This window comes from Lissotriton helveticus, chromosome 6, assembly GCF_964261635.1.
Source record: "Lissotriton helveticus chromosome 6, aLisHel1.1, whole genome shotgun sequence".
Classification (NCBI taxonomy): Eukaryota; Metazoa; Chordata; class Amphibia; order Caudata; family Salamandridae; genus Lissotriton; species Lissotriton helveticus.
Window position 1 is genome coordinate 1124870401 of NC_136067.1, and position 15860 is coordinate 1124886260.

The following is a 15860-nucleotide window of genomic DNA, read 5'->3' on the forward strand; positions in this document are numbered from 1 at the left end:
CTGTGAGGCAGTAGGAGGTGAGTTCCTCAACATCTAGGTTCGGGTCTAGCCTTGGAAGTGATAACAAAGCTGATTCACAGAGGGAACCGACATCAATATTTTTAGCGTCACGGAACCAGGAGGTAGTACTCCTAGGTTGGCAAAGAGCTATTGAATGTAATAGGTGAAGAGAGAATGTGATGAGGTGGTGGTCGGACCAGTCTACATGAATAGGGTTAGTGATAGAAAGCATGCCTGCTTTGGAAATAACAAGGTCCAGGATTGAGCCCTTAGAGTGTGTTGATTCTGTACAGTGTTGGAAGAGAACGTTTGCAGAGAGGAAGGTGGCCAGCGAGTTCAGAGAAGAGTCTTGCGGTAACCCCCAGTGGAGATTGAAGTCACCCACGAAGGTCTGATTGTCACTTTGCGAGTATTGGTCGCTGATGAAGTTAGTGAGTTCCTCCATAAACAAAGGGCCGCTACAAGGCAGGCGGTAGATGCATGGAATCTGAGGGATGAGCGGTGGTGTAATTGAAGCTCAAGAAATAGGCATTCAAAAGTGTGGAAGGAACTGATAGGAAAAGACTTAAGTTGAAGGGAGTTTCTAAAAATGACTGCAACACCTCCCCCAACTTTGTCAATTTTGTCATTCCTAAATATAGAATAGCCTGTGGGTAATAGGAGATCAAACATAGAGTGAGAGGTATTGTGGAACCAGGTCTCTGTGAGGAAGAGCCTGTCAATATTGTGAAGGGTGATGGTATCGGAGATTTCAAGATTGTGTTTTACTGCAGATCTGCAGTTGTGGAGCAGACAGTGCAGCTCTGTCAAGACTGTTTTGGTGACGGGTGCACTTGGGCTCTGAAGAGTGATAGGGATATTGTACTTATACGGGGGTGCTCAGGAGGGTTTAGGTGGATGCTTGGTTCTGACAGAGGAAATGGTTGGATTAGTGTAGATAGTAGGGTTACTAGGAGATGCAGGTTGAAGAAGGGTGGCGTTCAAGGGCTTGTGTGAGTTAACGAAGTTTGCAGACGACAGGCTGAGTTTGGCTATAATGGGGTGAGGGGGCGAGGTGCATCTCATGGGAAGGTGAGGGTTTTCCAAAGGAGTAGAGGTGTATGGAAAGGTGGAAATCTTGGAGCTTAAAAGTGAAATGGCAGGTACAAGCTGGGAGATAGAGTTGATAAGAGAGCCTAGCTTTTTTTCCAGAGAGAGTAAGGCAGAGCATGGAAGGTTGGGTGGCTCGATGGAAACAGGAGGGGGTGGAATTGGTGGTGGACGGCAGGGAGAGGTGGGGGGACAGGAGGAGAGTTGGGGTATAGGGTTCAAAGGTGGGAAAAGGTGGAGGTTGAGAGCGGGAGTTGGTGAATCAGAGGTGAAGGGAGAGTTGTCTTTGTTGGCGTTGCAAGAAGGAAAGGAATTAAGGTCATATTTAGGGGGAGATGGGTGCGGATCAAGGTGGTAGGGTAGAAGGAGAGGGGAGGACTGTGTGGTGTCATGGGAATGTAGGATGTTTGGGAGGAAAAGAAGGGAGGTGGCTGGAGAAGTCCTGTCAGCTAGGAGAGGTGGCTGTGAGGGAACGGGCATCTGGCAGAGTGAGGGGGTTTGGGAGAAAGGGAAGTTGAAGAAAGGAAGTGGTTCTGCTGGGCCCGAGGGAGGGAAATGGGAAGGGTTATCAAGTGGGAAAGGGGATAGCACAGCATTGCTGGAGGAGTGGGGGGAAGGAGAGAGATGCAATGGGTTTGTGAAGAAATCAGGGTGAATAGTGTAGAGAGGAGGGGGTAGAGAAGAGTGGGAGAGGGAGAAATAAGGGAAGCGTAGGGAAAGTTAACTGGGGAGAAGGTTGGAGGAGAGGTGGACTAAAAAGGGGGTGGCAGGTAGGAATATTGGGGAGGAGAAGCGATTGGAGTACCGGGTTGGTGCCGATTGGATGAGGAGCGTATTATATAGAGGTATGGCTGAAGTGATGAAGGGGGCATACTGTGAGGGGGGGGAATAAGAGAGGAGGGCATAGGGGAAGAGGAGGGAAGAGGGCTGACCTGTGCTTCTCGAGGGTACAGCCTATTGGAGTGTAGGGGCGTCAAGGGAGGAGAAAGGGAGTAATGGGTGGAGCTAGATGAATAGTCAGGGGATAACCCGGTCGCAGAGGAGGGGAGTAAGGAGGGGAAGTGGTGATCAAAGAGAGAGAGACAGGTGTCTTTGCCTTGGATCATGACAGTACAGTTGGTACGGAGTGAGATAGTGAGGTAGCCATTGAAACATGCAGAGGGGGACCTTTTAATTGTTTCCCATGAGGGATAGAGGAGGAGAAGGTGATGTTAAGGGAATTATATAAGCTGGTAGACCAAGAGGGGGTGTAGTGAGTGAAGAAAATGAAATTATTTTTGTGCCCCCCAAAACGACCATTGTAAAATTGATCAACAAAAAGGGAATCAGGGAAACGTTCAATAGTGTTATGCTTCAATCGTTTTACTGAAGCTTTAGTTTGGTCGGGAGGATAAATGATTTTGTAGCAATTAATTCCAGCCATAACTCGAGTGGTGGCCATGTTGGGAAAATGAGGCGGCGGAGGGTGGGGGGGATATGAAAAGGGTGTTACTAGGAAAGCGGTGGTGAGGAGAAGTAAAAGGACATAAAGGGGGCACATATTCCAGACGCCGGGTGAATATATCAGAACTAATGTGCCGTCGGGGAAGTGAGGTGGGTATTTGTTGGGCCCTTCATCTGGGTATACATGATGCCACCTGGCACTAGATAATATTTACAAGGGAATTGTTTACATATAATAGGACCAACTGGACCACTTTCAGAACCATCACAAAGCAAATTTAGTCAAAGTAAAACAGATCATAAACGAACACCCAGTGACCACTGGTGATCACTGTACTTAGGATCAGCCTGTCACCGAAACACATTCAGCACCAACCGCATTGTACGCCCATAATCTCAACAGACTACTATTGGTACCCAATCTCCTGAGAATCACTAAGATTAGGGGCAAAGAGCATAGGGTAGAACAAAATCTGACTAGCAAAATGTCGTCATCATAAAACCACCTTTAGAGGTACTCATAACAGGGTGCGTAAATCATACAACATGAAAAACATTTCCTAGCACCACATATACATAAAAGGGCCTGGAGCCCTACAAACCTTGCAGTCTCCCTGGCCAACTGGCCATCTCAGAGGGGGACTCAAATGCCTTGAATCCATACTGTGGTTTCTTCTGCACATGTAAATGAGAATCATACAAAGAGTTGAAATCCGGTCTGGTTTATTCACCTCAGCCATCAACAGCTTCCAGTAACTGACAACCAAAGAATCTTCACAGTAGAATTCTACATGGAACCATAAGGTAAGCTGCTGCATGTAACTGAGCATGACATCACAGAATACCAAACGCATCATTGTCACACCAGCATCTTGTTTCCGGCCCAAGTCCATCAGCTAGCAATTCAGTAATTTATGAGAGTTGAGGTCTTCGTTCTGTTCATTTGAACCACTTGGACAGATACACTTAAAAAGATACACTGTAAAATGTATTCTCGGGACACAAAAGGTAGTGTTCCATCATCATGAAGTCATAGGGTTACTTTACTGCATGTACCCTAATACTATTCAAAAATGTCTGCATTTATAGTCCACAGGCTGGAAAGCAATGTTACTCTCACAAGAGCTTGGCTGGGTTTTCTAAAGTTGTATGTAATCTCTGTTTTTTTACTTTACGGATGTTAATAGCAGTCTTGGCATTTGAAGCCTGCATTCATGATTCTTTTTTTGATGCTAGTGTCAAAAACTCCTCCAGCAATCTTCGTTACTATTGTAAATGTTTCAAAAAGCAAATTTGTTATTTAGGATAGAGACGGGTTGCATTACAATCTCTTGTAGCCCTCCTCCATAACACAAATAACAATAGGACTAACAGAAAAAACGTTTTTTTCTTTCACTCAACTCATCTTCCTTTTAATGAAGAATCCCTCCAAATGGTCCTTGGCTTTACGCCGCTGTCCTGTTCATCTTAAACATTTCATAAACAATCAGTTTTGACAAATTCAAACCCCTCGTCATTCCTCCAAACTTTAACAAAAACAAAATACATAAATTAATGAATACATAGATTAGAAAATAAAAATAAATAAAGAAATAATAATATTGAGACCCTCCGTGCTGGTCTCCACCCTCCCTTGTTGCACGTTCTCAAACCATTTAAAATTTCTTGGTATATGTTTTTACTTTTACTGGATACTGTTGTTTTCTTATAAAGACACCTTTTCTTGGCACCACATACACAATGTGAATGTATTCAACAATACTTCTAGTGCCTGTAAAATAAGTTTAGATCTTAGTAATAAATCCAGGTCTAAACATTGAGTTAGGTAATAGATCTCTTCACCTCAAAATAGCCCACATTAGTTTAATTAGGACTCTACTACTTCACCTAATGCACCCGCGTAGTTTTGTTGTTTGCATACAGTCAAATGGAATACAGTTGATGTAAACTAAATTGGTTCATTCAGCTTCCTGTGAGACAGCTTGCGCTTTTGTTGACTCAAAAAATTAACGGGACATTGCTAATCCACATGACTTTAGCTCAACTACTTTTCTAAAATTTTAGAGGAAAGACACTTGCACAAATGGCCGTGCAGCTCTAGAGAAGTGAAAACACACCCTCCCCCTCAATCGCAGGACATGAGGTATAGTGAAGAGATCTGATGAATGCAAAACACAGTTGGTTTCAATACAGGCAGCAGCGCTAGTGCCAGGGATGAGAGACAAAGCTGCAGGGCAGCACGGTGGGGGGGCGGGGGGAGGTAGAGCGTGACGACAATGCAGTACACAAACAATAAAAAATAATAACTTACCTTACCTTCAGCCAGCTGTATTGCGCTCTCTCCTACTCCTCTGCAGACAGGCTCCTAGAATCCCCTGCGGCCAACCCTGAGGCTACTCTCATGTAATGAGGGCAGCCTCTGGATTGGACTGAATACCCTCGATTTGTGCTCCCAGCGAGACTGGGAGACTATGCCTCCTGTCTCCACTCCGGCAACGCAGCTTGGGCTGGAGACACCTTCACTGCACATGGCCAAACCATCATGCGCAGTAAAGGCACTGAACCTACCACTCCCACTCAGGGCCTGCCAACCCTACCTCTCCAACCCCCAGGCCCCACTCCCAAGATTCGGCACACCGAAGAAAAATAAAACAATAAAACCCATTTTATTATCATTTTATGTTTCACATTTTGGGAGGGTGCTGGCAGGAGGGGTGACGATTCTCCACCATAGCCGAGGAGCCACTGCTGAATTCCGGGCAAAAGCAATGTGTCCCTTATATTTAGACAGCATTATGCTAATGTGTGGTCTGGGAAAAAACATACCTAATCAATAGTAGGCACAATACCGGAGTGGCTTATTTCTTCAAATGGTAAACTATTCGATATACTATGCCCAACGGAAGAATAGCAAACTCCTATCATGACACATAAATGCTTTGTAACACTTATTTTTTTGCTTTGCTTGCTTTCCAGAAGGCAGTATGAGAAAAACAGACATTGAGCCATTTGAGGGGGGAACTCGGTCTGATAAAATATAGATGGGAGCTAATCAATTTCCTATATATAATTTCGATTTGGAATTTGTATAAAGAGGGCCCAGAGCCATGGGTTCTGTAAAATAGGTATGCTTTTTCAGTTTTAGTGCAGCCTCCACTGTGGTGGCAGATGAATTCTATGTGCATTGTTCAAAACACTGCTAGTTTTAACAAGCTTCTATTAGCACTTTTAAACACAGTTAAGGAGAATAACTTTAAAGCATTATCATTCTTATTGCTCTAATGCCACTATGCCATCCTCAACGATCAAAAACTATTCCTAGCTCACACCGACTGGGGGACCTCCAAAATCATCAGATGTGTGCCCCCTCATCAGGTCATTGTGATGCTAAATTTTGACATTGAGCAATGTGTTATCCTTGAATGTATTGGTCGCCGACAAAATCAGGTTTCATTCTGCAGCGTCCAACTGCTTCAGTGGATAATCTAAGACTCTTAGGGGCTTATTTATGAGCTCTTTCCACCACCGTTGTGGCATCTTTTGTATAACACCAGCGGCGTGAAAAATGCGCAATGTTGCGACCTATTTACAAAGTGACACATCTAAGCAGATGTGTCACTTTATAAAGCCTTGTGGTCCTTTATACCTGCATCAGATACAATGTGTGCAGGGTGGGTGTTCCTCCACAAAAAGCCTTGTAGAAGTGGCGCATTGAAATCTATTCAGAAAAGGGGGTGGTGATGGACAGAGCATCTGAATTAAGCAGAACACTCATACCCAGTCAAAAGATCAGGGCTTGATCCATCACCGTTTTTTAGCTCACTGCACCATCCCAGTTCAGAACCTGGCTACATGCAAATTAGTCTGTCCCTGGCCCAGTGCATCATGGGAACAGGGCAGACCAAACTACCAAGCCAATTCTTTACTGGAAAGGAAACAAGCTTCCGGGGACCGGTTTCTGGCATTGCAGCCGTCTTCGGCCCGGCTTGCTTGAATCCTGATGGTGCAGTGAGCAAGGGACTCATGTCTGAGCATACCCTTCCACTCCTATAGTGACCAAAACGATTCAGAAAAGGGGGTGGTGATGGACAGAGCATCTGAATTAAGCAGAACACTCATATCCAGTCAAAAGATCAGGGCTTGATCCATCACCGTTTTTTAGCTCACTGCACCATCCCAGTTCAGAACCTGGCTACACACAAATTAGTCTGTCCCTGGCCCAGTGCATCATGGGAACAGGGCAGACCAAACTACCAAGCCAATTCTTTACTGGAAAGGAAACAAGCTTCCGGGGACCGGCTTCTGGCATTGCAGCCGTCTTCGGCCCGGCTTGCTTGAATCCCGATGGTGCAGTGAGCAAGGGACTCATGTCTGAGCATACCCTTCCACTCCTATAGTGGCCAAAACGATTCAGAAAAGGGGGTGGTGATGGACAGAGCATCTGAATTAAGCAGAACACTCATACCCTGTCAAAAGATCAGGGCTTGATCCATCACCGTTTTTTAGCTCACTGCACCATCCCAGTTCAGAACCTGGCTACACGCAAATTAGTCTGTCCCTGGCGCAGTGCATCATGGGAACAGGGCAGACCAAACTACCAAGCCAATTCTTTACTGGAAAGGAAACAAGCTTCCGGGGATCGGCTTCTGGCATTGCAGCCGTCTTCGGCCCGGCTGTAATGCCAGAAACCGGTCCCCGGAAGCTTGTTTCCTTTCCAGTAAAGAATTGGCTTGGTAGTTTGGTCTGCCCTGTTCCCATGATGCACTGGGCCAGATTCAGACTAATTTGCATATAGCCAGGTTCTGAACTGGGATGGTGCAGTGAGCTAAAAAACGGTGATGGATCAAGCCCTGATCTTTTGACTGGGTATGAGTGTTCTGTTTAACTCAGATGCTCTGTCCATCACCACCCCCTTTCTGAATCGTTTTGGCCACTATAGGAGTGGCAGGGTATGCTCAGATGTGAGTCCCTTGCTCACTGCACCATCAGGATTCAAGCAAGCCAGGCCGAAGACGGCTGTAATGCCAGAAACCGGTCCCCGAAAGCTTGTTTCCTTTCCAGTAAAGAATTGGCTTGGTAGTTTGGTCTGCCCTGTTCCCATGATGCACTGGGCCAGGGTCAGACTAATTTTCATATAGCAAGGTTCTGAACTGGGATGGTGCAGTGAGCTAAAAAGCGGTGATGGATCAAGCCCTGATCTTTTGACTGGGTATGAGTGTTCTGTTTAACTCAGATGCTCTGTCCATCACCACCCCCTTTCTGAATCGTTTTGGCCACTATAGGAGTGGCAGGGTATGCTCAGATGTGAGTCCCTTGCTCACTGCACCATCAGGATTCAAGCAAACCGGGCCGAAGATGGCTGTAATGCCAGAAACCGGTCCCCGGAAGCTTGTTTCCTTTCCAGTAAAGAATTGGCTTGGTAGTTTGGTCTGCCCTGTTCCCATGATGCACTGGGCCAGGGACAGACTAATTTGCATGTAGCCAGCTTCTGAACTGGGATGGTGCAGTGAGCTAAAAAACGGTGATGGATCAAGCCCTGATCTTTTGACTGGGTATGAGTGTTCTGTTTAACTCAGATGCTCTGTCCATCACCACCCCCTTTCTGAATCGCATTGAAATCTAGACATTTCACTACGCCACTTCTAAGATGCCACTACGTCAAAATCCTATACCTGCCTCACTGCAGGCATATGACCAATGCAACCGCATTTAACATGAGACTTGCTCATGTGTAATGACCCATTGCTGGAGTTGCGTCAATTTTGTGGCACACTCCGGCAATGCGTTATTACTGCGCCTACAGATACTTCAAAAATACTGATGTATCTCTAACTCCTTGCGACATGAGGCACAGTACAGAAAATACGGTGCATCCATGATGTTGCAAGGAGGATGCACTGAGAAGTGTTGCACTCCTGTTTTGATGCAGCGATGCAACGCTTTTCATAAATGAGGCCCTAAGGTTGTGCTTCTCACTTTGCCCTGCTCCCACTCCATACCTGTGATACTGCCTGGTAACAGTGCTTAATGTGAACCTGTGGTTTCCACTGCTCGGCACTGGCACTTTATTGCCAACACCAGGTCTTATGACAGTCTGCCACATGGTGGCACTGTTTGTGTGTTTTAGAAATGAGCACAACAACAGTCGCTTATTCATTTAATATACATTAAAATGACTAATACCTACCACCCAAGCCATTCTTATGGATTTTGGAGCCTGGGATAGTCTGAAGTGCCTCATTTGAAGGAATTTGACGTTCTTAGATGCTGGGTCTGGTGGCTCAGTGGACTAATGAATCCATTGCAGGGTCCTGTGTTCGACCTCATGGTCACAGGTTCATATGCCAGCGGGTCCACTCAGCCTTTAATCCATCTGAGGTCGATAAAATGAGTATCATTGAGTTGGGTAACAATGAACATCTGTTATTCAGCGCCAAGAGACCACTGGGTGAACATGCGCTTTACAAATACACATGTTATGTTATGTGTGTTTGTGCAGTCACCAGCAGCACTGGCCGGGGGAATTGGTGGTGCAAGCTGCTGAGGTCTCCAGCCGCGGCCTGTGCAAGTAAGAGCGGTGGGGCAGTTGCGCCGGGTGGAGGGGGATTTAGACAGACGATGCCAAGGGAAAATTCATTATTTAATGAATTTTCCCTCGCCATCATCCATCGAAATCCCACCCACCTGGCCACACTGTTCCTACCCCCGCTTCTGGAGGCCTCCTGACGAAACCCCTTTCACTCATGTTTTTTACAACCTAAGCACTACCAGGTAGCCTTTCAAGGATTTCTTTCTATCCCCACAGTCTTCCCATTAATGTAGGTCTTCTCCACCTGATCTGATTGCAATACCTTAATAGAGTGCTGGTAGTTTCATCGTCTATGTGTAAATGCCGGCTCCTCTGACATTTCTCTTCTGTCCCTTACCAGTGCACTTCCACGTGGTTGAAAGAAATCCTCTTTGCACCTCGAACTCTCAGACGCGTCACCCACCAATATATGTGGCTGAGGAACCCAATAAGCTTCAATGGGACCTCGAGCAAGTCTTACATCTCTCTAGGCTGTTCAGTATACCAGTGCTCTCACTAGTTAACCTTATCAGAAAATGCAGTTGTAGTGAAGTCTGCCCCCACCCCCATGGCATCCATCGGCATTTATTAGTTCCAGGGCAATATCAGACCATTGTGGATCAAGGCAATATCTCATTCAGTGGGATCCACTTTCTGACTAGCTCTAGGGTGCTATCTTGGATTCGTGAAAGGCCCGGTACTGATGCAATGCAGAGGCCTTCTGCCCTTTTCCATGTACCAGAACCTGTGTGATCTAGTCAGTGCGGTTCTGGCCATGCCCGATCCTCACTTTACTTGGCACTGCAAATGGAGTTGTCGCCTCTGACTCATCCGGGCAGTGTGTGTGGCGCTTGTCACCTCAGTAAACCCAGATTTGAGAGAAATGTGAGGCCTTTGCTATTTTCAGTATATCAATGATTTCCACCTGCAACAAAGGCCCCACAAATTACCATATATCTGCTGGCATACTTAAGATACCCTGAGAAGCCGCAGCAGGAAGAAGATCGGCCAAGAAACATGACCGTATTTGGCTCTGGATGTCTCTGCCTTTCATTTTTCAAGCCTTTATAGAGTCTTTCTCTACAGAAATGCTTTTTAGGTTCTTCTAATGCTTACTGTCAAATTCACCAATTTTATGACGGCATTGTTTATCAGTCTTTGTCATTTTATCTTAATTAGTAATGCAAGTACACTATGGCTTGTTTCATCAGGGCTTGGCTAACTATTGATTTTGCTGAAACATAAATGTCTTCTCTGCCTCTCTAAGAGTTCTCCACAATCAACCAATACAGTTTTAAATGAGTTCTTCACATATGCGCAGAGCATTTCCTTCATCTGTCACTTTGGCATTTAAATTGTGACTACAAATCAAATCACCACTTCCCTATTCTCGATTATTGTCTTGAAGACTTCCAATATTTTATGTCGTTTAATATTGTGTTTTCCCACTTTATGGGCCACATGTATCATTGTAGGATTTTGCGATTCCTAAATTGCGAAAATTAAGGAATCGCAATTTAGGAATTGCAAAATCCTATGCATCAAGAAATTGTAAAAGTTTTTGCGATTCCTTAATTTTCTTTATTTGCGATTCCTTAATTGTGAATCGCAATTAAGGAATCGCATTACATTGATTCCTATGGGCCATATTTTTCTCTACATAGACACTAAAGAGAAAACACTGCAAACTAATAATTCTTACTACTAATATCATTCCTTTTCCAAGACTAAACTTTACATCATGTAGCAACAGTCACTGTGTCATTTTACATTCAGTAAACGTGTGAATATCCGGAAAGCAAAGGTATTTGGTTAATCAAAAAGCATGTACTTGAAAACACACCCTTAACCAGTGGCAATAGAAATAGTGAAGTGACTGCTTTATTTTGGATATTCAAGCATATTTTGTGACAATATAGGTTATGTTTGCATTTCTTTACGTTCTCCTTTTTTGTGACATCTCCTGAGATTCGTGAGCCTAAATTGCCAATTAAACACACACATCCATTTCATTTTGCAGAATCTCTGAAGGAGCTGTGACTGGCGCTACGTCAAAAAAAGTTTCCTGATTTTTGATTCCAGCATACTATTTCAAAAGGAACTGCAGAGCAGAAACAAACCCTCTTAAAATGCTTGCAAATACAAAAAGTATTTTCTCGTGTGAATTGTATGCCTCTTTGCAAGACAGCATCAAACACAATGGCCCATTCTCAGTTGTATACTTCTCCACTATTGCTGCATCAAAATGCCCTGCGCTTCCAGAAAAACAAACATTAAAAGTGAGAAGCCTAATTTTCCTTTTAGCACTATTTTTTTTACAATACCCAATATCTAGTGCAAATGTTGAAATGTATACCCTTTAGAATATGCCAAGGCTGATGAAGAATGATTAAGTTTAGAATAGCCAAATGTTGATCAAGTGCAATATGCATAGGAAAAATGCCCCTGATTAACTTGATGTAAATCTGCTCAATGTAGCAACAGGATGTGTTGATTAGATTATCTATATATTTGCTGATAACATACATCCCTACAATATATCTATCTATAAGGTGAATCCTGGGAGATTATACATTTTTTTCAAAATGAATGGAACTTGTTAAATCTGCAGCCAATAAAGACATTTTGTTACCACTGCAAATTCTAGTGCTTTTGCTTTTTTGCTGTTTCTGCTACCAGTATTGTTTCCACAAGAGCAGCACCTAACAGGAGCATTTGTTCAATATTGAATTATATTTGCCAATAGAATAAGTATTTCGTCTATTCTTATTATAGCATCTTCAGGGGGTACAGTAGCTTTGGCTACTTGAGGACATGAGTTCCATGATGAGGCGAGACTCCAGATCCTTCCAGAAAAAGAATGAGAGGTGTAGCTAAACAGATTTGTGTCTGACTCTTGAGAGAAAGTCTACTGTGAGTTCTGTGTCAAGATGACTACTAAACATCCAGATCTAGGTCACTTTTTAGGTCATAATCCTGATCTTGTTTGCTTTGTTATGGTGTAATTCTAATGTTGCTTGCTCTGTAGGGTGTGCAGTACAATGCTTGTACTTAAACCGTTCATCACTCTCTTCAGTTTCACAAGTATGAGCATGCTTGTCCGAGGGGCTTGTTGTCATAGGGGCTTCCCAAAAGCAACCTTTTCAGTGGTTACCTGTTCAGTATAATTATTGCTTTTTTAGTATTCATCCACAATATACTATCTTGAGATAAAGGGAAAAGAAACTGAATCTTCCTTTTACAGAATTAAGGTAATAGTTGAAGGGGGTGAGTACCCACCACCAATAATAAACGCAACTCTTGCAACCCTTCTCACGGTGAACCCCTAAAGTATTTCAATTAACCTGAGCTCAACTACCTAGTAGTTATGGTACACAGCAGACAGGCTTAAGTTAGAGGTGATGTGTAAAGTATTTATGCAGTAATCAAAAAATAATAAAGTCATAACACAACACAAGAAAAAACTCAAACAAGATTAGAAAAATAGAGTACATTTCAATAAATTAAATGACACAAAAAGAACAAACATCCAATCAGAGATATGAATTTTTAAAGTTTACCATGCAAAATAGCAGCAAAAACCATTAAGTGCCAAACGCCAAAACTTGGTTGCACTTGACCAAGACAAGGGTATGGGTTACGCCGACCATGATGGAGAGCGGATCGGGTAGAAGGACCAGGCTCAGCCTGGTGAAAAGTTTTACTTTCAGACTTAGACCTTGTTCGGGAGCTATCCGATGACCCATCTTTGGCCACAGCCTGCTGCCTTGTCCCGCTGAAGAATTTTGACTTCCATTCCAGAGACTAAGTAGAGCTGTTGACTTTTGGTGAGAAAGTTCCAAACAGAAGAATTTTGAAATACACAGCCAGAGAAGGTCCCTTGCTGGCCTGATACTTTCACTTTTTGGAGTTTGGACTCTTCCCGCATGGCAATACGCCAGGCTGTGGTCGAAAGGGGCACCATGAGGCAACCTAACTTCTCTGTGACATCCCAATGAATTAGATTTGCTGCTAGGCAGAGGAACAAAGTGGGAGCAACCTGAAACATTTCTTTCCTGTCTACAGCTCCAGTACTCACCCTAGAAGTGTAGCCAGGGAAATGAGCACCACCTCTTTGATGACTCTAAACTGGTTCTCGGAGCACATCATTTCCCATAAGGCTTGGTGTCTGGCTTGTTTGGTGGACAAAGGAAGGGGGCAGGCCCAGGTGTTAACTATATCTACCCATGACAGGATAGGCCCCTATTAAGTCAGATGAGTTCCTGTCTGGGCACAACCCAGATGGAAAGCCTGCTAGAGAAACCCCATCCCAAAGACTTTTTGTCAGCTTTGGGAGCAAATTTCCACCTTATCAAAGGGGCTTTTGCGCTCTTTGGTATTGGGTGGAAGCTCATTCAGATGGGCTCCTAGACTGCATAGGCAAGTAACAGGCAACTTTAAAAATGTACCTGTACTAAAATAGTTACGACACAATTTGATATTACCAATGAATGCGGTTTATTGTACACATTTATAAAAGTCCAGGAATACACTTTGTAGCTGTTTCCTAAGCTGAGATAGCAATAATAAATGTAATTTTGTAGTCCAGTGCTTTTCGATGGGAGAGCTAACCCTGCTACAGAGAAAATAGCATTTGGGGGTCTTCTGTAAGAACATGATTAACATTAAACTTTTACTTATCCTATTCCTAAACACTATGCGCACTGCCTTCATAAACAGTGAGGCCTACTCAGGAGTGATGTATTAATATTTAAAAGGAGGGCTTGTGCCTGTCAAAAGGGGTTGGTTTGACAGGTTGAATTTGCAGGTAAACTAGTATCAATCAGTTACACTTGGCAGGCCTGCAGTCATGTTTGTCCCGGCACTGCATTGGGTGGCACATTGTGTGCTGCAGCCCACTGGTGACATTTAACGTACAGGTTGTGGGTACACTTTAGAAAAATATAGGTAGATTAAAGATTCCAGTTAAGGGAATTCCAATTTCATGTTGATACAAGGAGCACAGGACCTTTATCATTATTTAGCACAAGTAGCATGCACAGAGTTCTATAGCCAGCAAAAACAGTCAAGCAAAAATATGAGGGTACATCACACAAAAGATGGTAATTTCCAAGACCTCTTAATACCCATTGATTGAAAAGTATTAATTGAAAGCCCTTTCGCCCAGTCTATGATGTTCCGCAGAAAGTGATTGCCTGTGGAAACTATTCATTGAAAGCCCTTACGCCCAGGCTATGATGTTCCACAGAACGTGATTGCATGTGGAAAACATTGAAGCAAAATTAGCCCAGGGTTATTTTTAAACAACAACCTTGTGCAAAGCAAGCATTGGATGTAAGTCAGGCCCTTTGCAATGGTACTTGGGGTTCACCAAACAATTATTTTTGGAAACATATGCAAAAGAATTAATTTTTACTTTAGAATCTGACACAGAAGGAGATTCTGAGCAGCTTTATTCTGGAAAAGAAAGCAGTGGCAGTGGTAGCCAGCAATTTAGTAGGACATACAGTATGATTGTTCTCACGTTCCCTCTCCACTATCCAACAGCGTATTCTAAATGAGTTGACAGTTGACCATAAAATGTTTACTTGAGTAGTATTGTCATACAAATTGCACCCAATAGAGACTGCTGGTCACTGGACACTTCATATTGAAATTTGGTCTATTTTGTGTTCTCTTGATGCCTTGCACTGAATCACTCTACTGCAAGACTAGGTAAGTTATTGAAAAAAACCTGAATAAAGAGAAAACTTGAGAACCAACTGACATCAGGAACACTAACAAGTAGTAGACTTTACACTTAATGCGACAGATGCAGGTGCCTTTGTGGGTAACAAACAGGGACCAACAGCTTGTGCTGACAACAGACACATGCAGTACCAGTCCTGAAGGATACTGGAATGCAGATTAATTTAGAAGAGCTGGGCCCTTAAAACTCCACCTTGTGGCATCTCCAATACATCGGATAATCTACAGAGGCCTTCAGTTCATGGAGCGGTAGCAGACACTGAGTTGGGACACATGGGATGCCTCTATTGTATGACAATATTAGCTACTATTGGACACCTAACAGTAAGGGTCCATAAGCAGCTGAAAGTTTCCTTCATTCTACCTGTGCAAAAATGACTTTTCTCCACTATGAATGTAGGAAGGACCAGCTCCCTTGTATATTCAAGCTTATTTTACTATTACTAGTGAAGTACACAACCTCCTTATTACTGTCTGAAACCGGCTTTGGTGAGACATCACAATTGCTCAGGGTTCAATAATACAATTTCTTCCATCAGCCCTTCGAACCTACTTGATGTTGTCAGACTTTCCTAGAGGTCAATCTAGCAGTGCCATAAGGACTGGTATGGTGCCTATTTTCTGTCTTAGTTCAACCCTCCTCCTGGAGGGGTTCAGAGGCAGCTTCGGAGCCTTCTAATTCTAGACCTCTGGAACCTTAACCCATGAACTGGGTTCTTCTGCCAATCAAGCACAAGAAAGAGGGATACGATCATGCAGACACGCCTTCTTAGCTTGTTTGAAGCCAACGGATATAGTAATGATTACAATTTTTACAAAATGTATGACCTTTGTGAAAAAGAAATTGGAATTCAGTGATTCGAGCATAGTAAGAGTGGGAGTTGCTGGTAGTTAGAGAACAATTGCACATGAGATATTGCACAAAAGTAATGAACCTATACCTGTAAATAATTGTTATTTTAAGATTTATATTAATGAATTGTAATAATGATTAATTGAATTTGTGTATTTA

General features: G+C 43.5%; 1 long non-coding RNA gene across 1 annotated transcript in view; it reads left to right on the forward strand.

Annotated features, from left to right (window-relative positions):
* The window catches only part of LOC144761661 (uncharacterized), a 145185-nt gene extending 133461 nt beyond the window's left edge, over window positions 1-11724 (forward strand). Inside the window, exon 4 of the long non-coding RNA XR_013595836.1 lies at window positions 11121-11724. This is a non-coding gene — a long non-coding RNA (uncharacterized LOC144761661). The remainder of the gene's footprint in view (window positions 1-11120) is intronic.
* Window positions 11725-15860: the final 4136 nt, after the last annotated feature.